General features: G+C 46.5%; 1 protein-coding gene and 1 non-coding gene across 2 annotated transcripts in view; both read right to left on the reverse strand.

Moving 5' to 3' along the window:
* Positions 1-12171, reverse strand: part of LOC126355582 (glutamate receptor ionotropic, NMDA 2B) — a 1429141-nt gene that overhangs the window by 87392 nt on the left and 1329578 nt on the right. The gene's annotated exons all lie outside the window — the stretch shown is intronic.
* On the reverse strand, positions 10329-10401 carry Trnaa-cgc (transfer RNA alanine (anticodon CGC)). The gene has a single exon. It is a non-coding gene; the product is annotated as a tRNA-Ala (tRNA).

A 12171-nucleotide genomic window follows, 5' to 3' on the forward strand; every position in this document is an offset into this window, starting at 1 on the left:
TGAATGCTGAGAGAGTCCACTTGAAGGGAAGTAACCCAGGCAGGTGAACAATCATACGGCACGCGCGGCTAACTGCGAAGAGACTTTTTGAACACCCCGTATATTGGTGTGACCTGTGTTTTCTCCAGTCTTTAGGTACGGATCTTCAGTCGAGAGAGCTGTCGTATATGTTTGTTAAGTATGGACCTATTGCATCAGCATACTCCGAAAAGACAACTGGCTAGTATGCACTGGAAGACTTTCTTTTACTAAGTGATTTAAGTTGCTTCACGACCCTGAGGAGATCTACTTCTAAGGTACTCTTATTGTAGCTGTTTTTGATTCGAATTCTGGAACATTTACGTCGTGTTCTTTGGTGAAGAAATTTCGGAAGGCGCATTTAGTCACTCGTTTAGCAGCATTGTCATCGACAGTGTGGCGTCTCTGGTGCAGAGCGCTCTATCTTTGACTCTGACTTCTTTGAACTGCTTTTGTTCTAGTTTGATGCCATGTTTGTTCCAGTTGCCTAGGTGTCTAATAAAGGCATTTACGATATTTAAAGTGTGTTATTACCAGGCAGCCTTATGTGATAACCACAGTTGTGACCGCGACATCGTCGTCGTGTGATTGTTAGTTATTTTGTGCTTCTCTTCGTCAGCCCACATTGTTTTTGGAACAGTGGATATACTAGTGTCTTTTTGTGCCAGTGCCACGCTCCCTGTTAAATGTGCTTGCAACCATGAGTGGTCAAGTGTACCTAAGGCACATTTGGCTAAAAGTGAACAGTTATTTATACTCTGCCATGCTGGTGGCCAGCTAACCTTAACCGGCTCAACATGGCCACTGTCTAGTGTGGCAGCACAACAACGACCACAAAATGGACAATGCACACCGCTTAATGACATTGTGGACGATCATCCAGTTAAAGACGTTGCGGTTTACCCTTCATCTATGTGGTTACCTTTGGGTTGGTTGGACGTGCAGACAAAGTTCCAGAACTGTGATTCGAAAATTTCTACACATGGGGTAGCAAATTCTTATATGCCTAGTGTTGCAGCACTCCCGCTTCCCGCTTGGGCGTGCTCTACCCCTCTGATAGCAACTGGTCTTCACCTATCCACCTTGTTCCCAAAAAGGATGGCTCCTTACGCATGTGCTGGAGAGTACAGGTCTTTTAATGCTTGCACAATTATCGATAACTACCCCATTCCTCACATCCAGGATTTCATGCAGTTACTTCATTGTTGTAGGTTTTACTCTGTGTTATATAGTTCCAAGGCGTACCATCAAATTCCCATGCATCCACAGGATATTCTGAACACGGCCTTCATCACACCCTTCAGCTGATTTGAATACTGTTACATGTCTTACACATTGAAAAATGCTTTGCAGACATGGCAGCAGCTCATTGATTCCATTTTGCTACCTCTGCCATTAGCTTATGGTTACTTAGATGATATACTGATCTTTTCCTCCTCTGCTGAGGACCATCAAGTTCACCTCAAGGCAGTCCGTTCGGCCCTCAATGCCAATGGCGTAGTGATCAGCCATGATAAATCTCAACTCTGTTCCACATCTATTGCCTTCCTAGGCCATCCTGTATCTGCCAACAGCCTCCGTCCGACGAGTTCTCATGTTGAAACCATACTGGATCCTCCTCTTCCTGAGGACTATGCTTAGCTCTGTTGTTTTCTGGGTATGGCAAACTTATCCACCACCATATTCCTCAAGCTGCCTCCATCCAAATGGCCTTCACCGACGCCCTCTCCAACAAAAACCCCACAGGGAAACGGAAGTTGGACTGGACCAAACCCATGCTCGACACATTTAGTAAGCCTAAAACTGCCCTCGCAAAAGCCATTACACTCGCTCACCCTGATCCTGAGGCCCGTGTTTCGATCATGACTGATACTGTGGGTGCTGTTTTACAACAGCACACCGCGGACTCAACCCAACCACTCTGCTTCTTTTCAAAGAAACTGACTAAGAGGCAGTGTAAGTGGTCGCCTTTCGAGCGAGAACTCCTCACTGTGCACAAGGCGAATAAACACTTTCTAGTGACCTCGAGGGGCGACCTTTCACAATCTACTCAGATCACAGGCCTCTCATGGACGCTATTTATAACCCAGCTAAGGACCTTCCACCTAGGCATTTCCGCCATATGGACTACAGCTGTCAGCACTCTTCCAACGCATGTTATATCCACGGTGTGGAGAATGTTGTGGCAGACTACCTATCCAGCATCTGCTTGCTAACCGCACCGTTGAGTCTGGAGGAGCTCACCCGGCTTCAGGCCAACGACGATGATATACAGCATTTAATTTTGGATAACGAATCATCACTCTCTGTCCAACCCCAGTCCTTTGCGACATCTCTATGGGCACTCCCTGCCCCCTGGTCCCTATTGCCCTTTGTCGCGTGTGTATCCTGCGAGCGTAGCAAGGTTGGCAGACACAGTCAACCTCAATTAGGCAAGTTTGATGTTCCAAGGGGTGCCTTTGGCATGTCCACGTCAACGTCATTTGTCCCCGCCCCCATTCTGATGGGTACAGATACATCTTATCGATCATTCACCACATAACCCACTGCGTGGATGTGGTCCCCCTTGCTGACATCACGGCCCAGACCATCACTCGTTCTTTCGTCATGGCATGGGTTGCTCATTTCGGCTGTCCCCTGTCTCTCACGACTGAGCAGAAATGACAGTTTGAGTCCACCCTCTTTGCACGACTGTGCGAACTCTGCAGTGCTGCTAAATTCCACACCAAGGCTTACCACTCGCAGGTGAACGGCCTGGTTGAACGGTGGCATCGCACTCTCGAGGCTGTGCTTATGTGCCACACTTCCAACCTGCCTCCCGGTGCCGCCGACCTGCCTTTGACCGACCTACGCAGCAGTTAGCTGCACGAGACACTTGCAGCGTAGTTTTTGACGAGCCCACTTCTCGCGCCTGCCGCCATCTACAACCGCCGCGCTGGCGTGATGATCACGAATTCGAGTGATCAAGCTTCCCTCCGCCGGGAGTGGCAGGGGGGCTCTGTGGCGTCTCTGGCGCAGAGCGCCCTATCTTTGACTCTGACCTCTTTGAGATGCTTTTGTTCTATGTCTCTCGGGGCGCAACTTGTTTACTGACATGTTTGTTCTTCTTGCCTCGGTGTCTAATAAATGTATTTACGATATTTACAGTGTGTTATTACTGACCGGCCTTACGTGAAAGCCACAATAGTATTTCCATTGCTATCGCGCAGAGAAGGCATTGATTGTGTCTTACTGCTAGCATACTTTGCATGCGATCAGAATCTCTCTGGATTTTCTGCTAGTATTCGAGACAAAGTTTTGTTGTGGAAATATTATAAGCATTTCGCACTGGAATCCACTCTAAAATTCGAGCTTCTGGAAAAGATCGCCATTTGCGGATTTTGCGTTTGTTTGATTGTGGCATGCTTATTTCGTTGTTTCTGCAACACTGTTCTAACACCTTTTGCGTACCAAGGGGGTCAGCTCAATCGTTTGTTAATTTTTTTGGCATAAATCTCTCAAGTGCTGTCAGTTTGTTTGAATTCAAGCCACATCTGGTCTGCACATACATAGTTAATTTGGAAGGAGTGGAGATCGTCTCTCAGAAAGGCATCAAGCGAATTTTTATCTTCTTTTTTGAGTAGGTGTATTTTTCATTTATCTTTGGAGAATTTGGGAGTCACTACGACAGCCCTGTGTTCACTAATCCCCGTATCCGTTTTGGCGCTCGTTATTAATTCAAGATTATTTATTTGTTGCTAAGAGGTGAAGTGTGTTTTCACAACCATTTACTATTCGAGTGGGCTCACGAACTAACTGCTCGAAATAATTATCAGAAAATGCGTTTAGCGCAGTTTAGGATGATGTTTTATGCATACCTCCTGATTTAAACATGAATTTTCGCCAACATGTCGAGGGTAAATTCGAGTTACCACCAACTATAGTTGTACGAGTCGGGTAAGTGTTTGAAATTAGACTCAAGTATTCTTGAACCTATCAGTAATTGTATCATTTGAGTTGGGAGGTCGGTAAAGGGACCCAATTATTATTTTATTCCGGCTGCCAAGAATGACCTCTAGCCTTACTAACTCACAGGAACTATCAATTTCAATTTCGCTACAAAGTAAACTATTCCTAATAGCAACAAACACGCCACCCCCAACTGTGTTTAGCCTATCCTTTATGAACACCGTTAGGTTCTTCCCAAAAATTTCGGCAGAACCTATCTACAGATTTAGCCAGATTTCAGTGCCCATAACGATTTGAGCATCAGTGCTTTCTGTTAGCGCTTGGAGCTCTGGTACTTTCCCAACACAGCTACGACAGTTTACAACTGTTATACTGATGGTCTCTAGATCTACGTTCTTCCTGTATTTGACCTGCACCCTTAGTGACTGAAGCCCTTTTTGTGTTTCCCAGAGACCCTCTAACCTATAAAACCGCAGAGTCCACGCATCACACACCCTCTGATACCCATATAGGCACCTCCTGTGTGTAATGGACTCCTGACCTATTTAGCGGAACCCAAGACCCCATCACGTACACCGCAAGTCGAGGAATTTGCACCCTACACAGTCGTAGAACCGTCTGAGTCTCTGATTCAGACCCCCCCCCCCCCCTCACCCCACTCGGTTCTGTACTGGAAGTCTGCAATCGGTGCTATGCTGCAATTGGTAGGCTCTGCTTTCATCTCATAAGCAGGGCAGGTAGCCTTTACAATTTCTGAGAGCCGCTCGAAAACAGAAACAATATCTTCTAACCCAAAGTGCCACACAGCACTGTTTCTGACGTCAGCCACCACCTGCTGTTGGCTGCATCCTGTGCTCTTCATGCCATTCAGAAGGACCCATTCCATGTCTGGAATGACTCCACCCGGTAAGCACACAAGTGCACACTGGCTCCTTTCCCCTCCTTGGTAATCAGGTCCCTAAAACAGGGATCCCATAAAACCCCAAGATTGGGATTCCCAACTACCAATAATCCCATCCTCTCTGATTGCCCGGATCTTGCAGGCTGAGAAGTTTCCTTCGAAACAGGACAAGCGAGTGCTTCTGGGTGAGGGATAGTGTCAGACACAGAAAGCGCCTGGAACCTGTTTGTCATACTAACTGGGGGTGCGTTAGGTTTGGTCCCCTGGTAAGTCTTTTGCCACTTCCCACTCGACCATGGGTGATCTTTTGCCGCCTCCCACTCGACCATGGATGATGGATCAACCTCAATGTGAACAGGAACTGGACTGGTCACGGTTATGGGCCGATCGGCGGACACGTGAGTCGTGCTGGATGTCCGTTGGATCCTCACAGCCGGCCCACAACAGTGCCACCCATTCACTGCAGCCTCAAGCTGTGTAACCGAAGCCATCACGACCTGAAGCTGAGAGTAAAGTGTCACCAACTCGGCTCGCGTTTTGCAGGTAGGATTCACATAGTCCACTCAATCTATCCTCAAAATTATATCATTCTATGACAGATAGTTCAGGAGATATGACGTCATTGGGATAGCGCCGCATCATACATGACGTTTAAATTTCATGTTTATTTGATACTGACACTATTTACAGCACATTTCACAGACAAAAGCCACATACACTGAAGAGCCAAAGAAATTAGTACACCTGCCTAATATCATGCAGGGCCCCCGCAAGCACACAGAAGTGCCGCAACATGACGTGGCATGGACTCAACTTATGTGTGAAGTAGTGCTGGACGGAATTGAAATCATGAATCTTGCAGGGTTGTCCACAAATCCTTAAGAATACGATTGGGGAGTGAGGAGATCTCTTCTGAACAACACATTGCAAAGCATCCCAAATATGCTCCATGATGTTCATAACGGGGGAGTCTGCTGACCAGTGGAGGTGTTTAAACTCGGAAGAGTACTCCTGGAGACACTCTGTAGCAATTCTGGACGTGTGGGGTGTCGCATTGTCCTGCTGGAATTATTCAAGTCCGTTGGTGTGCATAATGGACATGAATGGATGTAGGTGATGAGACAGGATGCTTACGTACGTGTCACCTGTCAGAGTCGTATCTAGACATATCAGGGGTTCCATATCGCTCGAACTGCACATGTCCCACGCCATTACAGAGCCTCCAACAGCTCGAACAGTCCCCTGCTGACATGCAGGTTCCATGGATTTATGAGGTTGTCACCACACCCATACATGTCCATCCGCTCGATACAATTTGAAACGAGACTCCTCCGACCACACAAAATGTTTCCAGTCATTAACAGTCCAATGTCAGTGTTAACGGACCCAGGCGAAGCGTAAAGCTTTGTGTCGTGCAGTCATCAAGGGTACACGAGTGGGCCTTCGGCTCTGAAAGCCCATATCGATGATGTTTCGTTGAATGGTTCCCACACTGACACTTGTTGGTGGCCCACCACTGAAATCTGCAGCAATTTGTGGAAGGGTTGCACCTCTGTCACATTGAACGATTACCTACAGTCGTTGTTGGTCCCGTTCGTGCAGGATCTTTTTCCGGTCGCAGTGATGTCGAAAATCTGATGTTTTACTGGATTTCTGATATTCACGGAACACTCGCGAAATCGTCGTATGGCCCCACTGCATCACTGCCTCGAAGATGCTGTGTCCCGCCGCTTGTGCGTTTACTACAACATCACGTTCAAAATCACTAAATCTTGACAACCTGCCGTTGCATGAGCAGTAACCCATCTAACAACTGCGCCTGACACTTCTTGTCTTACATAGGCGTTGCTGACCGCACCGTCGTATTCTGCTTGTTTACAAATCTCTGAATTTGAATAATCATGGCATTTCAATGTATATTCAGAAGATACGACCTCATAAACATTGTGCTGCTTGAAAATAAAACTGCTGGGCCAAATTGGCTAGAGTTATGGGGGAAATATGTGCACAAATACGTGTGAAATATGCTAAATACATGTCAGATGTATTTGACTTGTGCGTACACTGGCAAATCCGTGGCTATGTAGCTCATCCTAAACGAACGATTTCTACCAAGTTTGGTAGGTATATTGGTTACGATAAGGAGCCCGCCCGGCTAGCCGCTCGGTCATGTGTGCTGCTTCCCGAGCGGGAAGGCGTGCCGGTCCGCGGCACGAATCCACCCGGCGGATTAGTGTCGAGATTCGGTGTGCCGGCCAGCTTGTGGATGGTTTCTAAGGCGATTTTCCATCTACCGCGGCGAATGCGGGCTAGTTCCCCTTATTCCGTCTCAGTTACACTGTTTCGGCGATTGCTACGCAAACACCATCTCCACGTACGCGTACACCATAATTACTCTACCACACAAACATTTGGGGTTACACTCGTCTGATATGAGACGTTCCCAGAGGGTCCGCTGGGGATCCAACCGCGAACCGGTTCAGTGTGGGGCGGCGGTTGGGTGGGCGGACTGGTGTGATCTGTTGTGGGGTTGTGAACCACTGAGAGTTACGGCGGGACGAAGCCTCTCCATCCTTTCTAGGTCCCTTGTTTAATAGAATACAATCCAATACAATAAGGAAAGAAATACTGAAGGGCTAAGAACCATCTGTCTTCTGTTGTTGTAGGGGTGGTGATGTGGAGGGGGAATGGGGGAGGAGTAGAGGTTCAAATGGTTCAAATAGCTCTGAGCACTATGGGACTCAACTGCTGTGGTCATCAGTCCCCTAGAACTTAGAACTACTTAAACCTAACTAACCTAAAGACATCACACACATCCATGTTCGAGGCAGGATTCGAACCTGCGACCGTAGCAGTCGCACGGTCCCGGACTGCGCGCCTAGAACCGCGAGACCACCGCGGCTGGCAGGAGTGGAGAGACAGATCGAGAGGGGAAAGGAGAAGATGGACACAAATAGGGACAGAAGAAGAGATGGACAGAGAGTGGGGGGAAGGACAGAGAAAGGAAAGAGAAAGAAATCGACGGAGAAAGGGAAGAGGAGGAAAACGACAGGAAGAGGGGAAAGGAAGAGATAAACATAGAAAGGAAAGGAGAAGGTGGACGGAAAGAACAGGGAGGAGTTGGTTCAAATGGCTCTGAACTCTAGGGGACTTCACTTCTGAGATCATCAGTCCCCTAGAACTTAGAACTAGTTAAACCTAACTAACCTAAGAACATCACACACATCTATGCCCGAGGCTGGACTCGAACCTGTGACCGTAGTGGTCGCGCAGTTCCAGACTGTAGCGTCTAGAACTGCTTGGCCACCCCCTGCCGGCAGGAGGAGATGAACAGCGAGAGAGGTGTAGGAGGAGAGTCGCCAGGGAGTGGGGGTGGAGGAGATGGACAGAGATGGGGGAAGCAGGAGACGGACAGAAAGAGGGAAAAGTAGGAGATGGGCTAGTAGAAGATTGGAACAAATATATACCCAGGTATTATTTTATAAATAACTGTTTAATTATGGGTAAAACTGCGGGAACGTTTTAGACGCACTGAACGTTGTAATGATATAGGAGCTGCGCAGTATCATCAAGAGTAATGCCACACTCACAGTATATGGCACTTTATGTAATTAATCTAATGATTTTATTGTGCAGTGGTGTTCAAAACTTAAGGACGAAACTGCCTTTCGCATGATGTGTCACCACCGAGTAAAATAGCTAGATGAAACTTGGTGCATACATAGAAAAGTCTGCTGAAGGATAGTACAGAGGGTAACTGAAAGAAATACTGGATGAGACGAACAGAATTTGCACTTTTATTCGAAGACAATATTTACACAAGTCACCGCGATTTATGATGTTCTTGCACAACATTCGGTTCTGAATAGGATGTGTGATCACCACGAACAACAGCTTATGCTCTGCAACTTGCTTTCATGTTGGCTGCAAGGTTGATAAGGAGTTCTCGTGGTAGGGGGATAAATCCTTCAACTAACGCGGCTGACAAGTGCTGGATGTTCGTTGATGCAAATGGACGTGTTGCAGCACGTCTTCCCAACGCATCCCACATGTGCTCGATGGAATTTATATCCTCCAAACGGGCTTTCCCCCTCCAAACTGGATTTTCTGAATTTCCTCTCGTTCCAAGAGCTTCCACACCTTCGCTGTTCGATGTGGTCGCTAACTGTCATCTACTAAAATGAAGTCAGGGCGGAATGCACCCCTGAAAAGAGGCACTTGGTGAAGGATTACAGGGTCACTATAACGTTGACAGGTAAATGTACCTTGATCAAAGATTTGGATGTCGATACGCCCGTGCAGCAAAATGCCTCCCCATTCTATAACAATTGGACCACAAAAACGATCGTGTTCGACAATGATTCCACGTGCGTTATTTGTTCCCGCTTTACATCATATGAGGGTACTCCGATTGAATCTGCTCTCATCCGACTCCTCTCCTCGTTGGTCCAGACCCTATGCTCCTGGCACCTCCATGCAGTTGCTGTGCCACTGCGGAGTGTAAGACTGCGCGCCTTGCAGTCCTGTTAAATGCTGTTGAAATTGTACCGTCTGTTTGACACGGCTCCATTCTTGTCTGTTGCACAATGTACCGGTAATGTGCTAGCATAGTAGAGCGTGGTTGACCACTTCCTCTCCTTCGGACAGCAATGCCTGTGGTTCTGGACGCTCCTCATGCACGTGAAGTAATGCTGTGAGCAATGCGAAACTCCTGGGCTGCATTTGTCACACTTCGTCCTTCTTCCAGATTGCCGATGATTCGGCCCTGTGTGAAGTCATTCATTTGTTGTCTCCGGACCATGTTGTAATAAAGAACACCACCACAGTGCACCGTAATAACTCACTGATTGGTACATACCGTTCGTTCAACTCTATTTTGTTGCGGGACCAGCCCCATTTGGCGCTATAGCCACACTGATCTCACTCCATGTGATTTCCAAGTTTCTGTGGAGTACTGGGAAACTTCTGGCAACATGCTGCATTACTTACATTCATTTCCACCGAGTGGTTAATATGTTATGTTAGTTATCTCGTCGATAAGTTTTGCACAGCAAGATTGTAAGACATAGTAGTGAAAACTACAAAGCGTTTTGTTTAATGGCTCTGAGCACTATGGGACTTAACATCTGTGGTCATCAGTCCCCTAGAACTTAGAACTACTTAAACCTAACTAACCTAAGGACATCACACACATCCATGTCCGAGGCAGGATTCGAACCTGCGACCGTTTTGTTTATTTTTTTATAATACACGTGTGTCGTGCAGATCTGATGGTTGCTGAACGCTGTTGGTGGTGGTGGTTAGTGTTTAACGTCCCGTCGACAACGAGGTCAATAGAGACGGAGTGCAAGCTCGGGTTAGGGAGGATTGGGAAGGAAATCGGCCGTGCCCTTTCAAAGGAACCATCCCGGCATTTGCCTGAAACGATTTTTAGGGAAAGCACGGAAAACCTAAATCAGGATGGCCGGAGACGGGATTGAACCGTCGTCCTCCCGAATGCGAGTCCAGTGTGCTAACCACTGCACCACCTCGCTCGGTGCGCTGTTGGTTTCTGCAGCACGAGTTTTTCTAGTCGCCAGATTCATTACCCATCAGGTCAACTGCTGTCCATTGCAGCAAGCGGGCTGAAGCTACAGCACATTTCCTGCAGCGATTATGGTTTTATAATGAAATAACTTTGTCAGTAATAGATGTGTTTAAAACTGTATTCAGTCTCTTCTTTGTTACGCTAAAACAAAACCAATTTTTATCAAATTAATTCAGATATTTTTAATATGTGACCTACCAATGTATATTTCTGGTGATCTTAAACAAGTTAAACGAGTTTATGAAAACGATTAATAATCATCAAACTTTGCGTAGTTATTATCTGACTCATTTTCGAAGATTATTTCATTTGTGCCTGTTGTGAAAATTTTAATCAAGTGGTTACATATTTTGGAAAATTCTTTAAATTGTGAAGAAGTGCTAAAAGTTTGAAGGATATCTTTGGTTTTAAAAACTGTGTTGTGATTCATTTACAAAAAAGTTCTTCGGTGTTTCTAAGAACGAGGGCAGTTATAAACTGTACGTTGATGGAGAATGCATATTCCGCTTAACTGAAAGTGATCATAGGATATGAATATTGACAAGTTTTAATTTCAAGTATAACTACAAGCATAGGAAGCAGCAGTTCACCAAGCCTGGTTTAGTATCTGATTGTATGTCATCATTGGTTCTCAGGACAACGAAAAAAAAGCCAATGACAAAATTACGCCAAATTCTGGTAGTGACTATAGAAAAGAATCTTCCTTTCTTACCATACACTTCCTACAAACCTTCACGTCAATAATGATATACACAAAAAAAGAATTAAATATCAGAAATTTTGGTGGAGCTGAGACAATACATGGTTGATTCATAAACTATATTTATAAACTACACATCCGGAAAAATGCAACCCCTGAAGGACGGCGTTCAGTGGCGCATGGTGTAATACGGGCTTACGGTATTAGCGATTCATTTGTCATGTTCGTAGGCGATCAGATGGTGCTCAGGACGTCCGTCTGTGCGCCAGCTGCTTTGACTCTGAAGGCCGTAACTGTGCTGAGTTTAGAGGTGAACAGTGTTTACTACATTCATTCTAGGGTACAACCAAGTTCCACCAACACCTACATAGTCTTCATTAGCAACTTCAACCGTTGGAACAGGATAGCATTATGGGCCTACGGGAAGCTGGATGGTCGTACCGAGGGTCTGCTGCATAAGTAGGGCACTGAGTATCGGTGGTGTGTCGCTGCTTCCAGCAGTGAGATGTGGAACTTTCCCTCACCCTTTTAGTTGCCGACACAGTAGCTCCGCGTGAGTGGCCTGGCTCCCGTCTGTAATGTACTGAGTGAAAAGTTTTCAGCGATGAACTTGAAGGGGTGTCATGTAACGTCCGTCCAGGTCAAATGACATGAGCACTGACGAAAAAGGGAACAAAAATAGTCAGGGTTTTGAAGTCCGCATAGTACAGTGGCTTGTCAAGAGATGATCGTGGTAATGCACGAGTAGCGGTGGGCGACCCAACATCATCCAGGGAAGGAATCCGGGCACATTTTGTACCTGCTGTGTTACCAAGGACTATTTGAAACTGTCTGCCTGCAGCAAGATGAAGATCACTTTTACCTCTGACCAGGCTACAACTGACAGCACGACGTTGCCAAGAATGGCTATTCTGGTGTCCCACCCCAGGCTCTCAGGTTACACCTCGCGGCCACATTAGGTGCTTCTGCAGGATAAAGTGACTTGTATCCGTTACATTGCACGGGTTGTTATCCATG

This window comes from Schistocerca gregaria, chromosome 3 (assembly GCF_023897955.1).
Source record: "Schistocerca gregaria isolate iqSchGreg1 chromosome 3, iqSchGreg1.2, whole genome shotgun sequence".
NCBI lineage: Eukaryota > Metazoa > Arthropoda > Insecta > Orthoptera > Acrididae > Schistocerca > Schistocerca gregaria.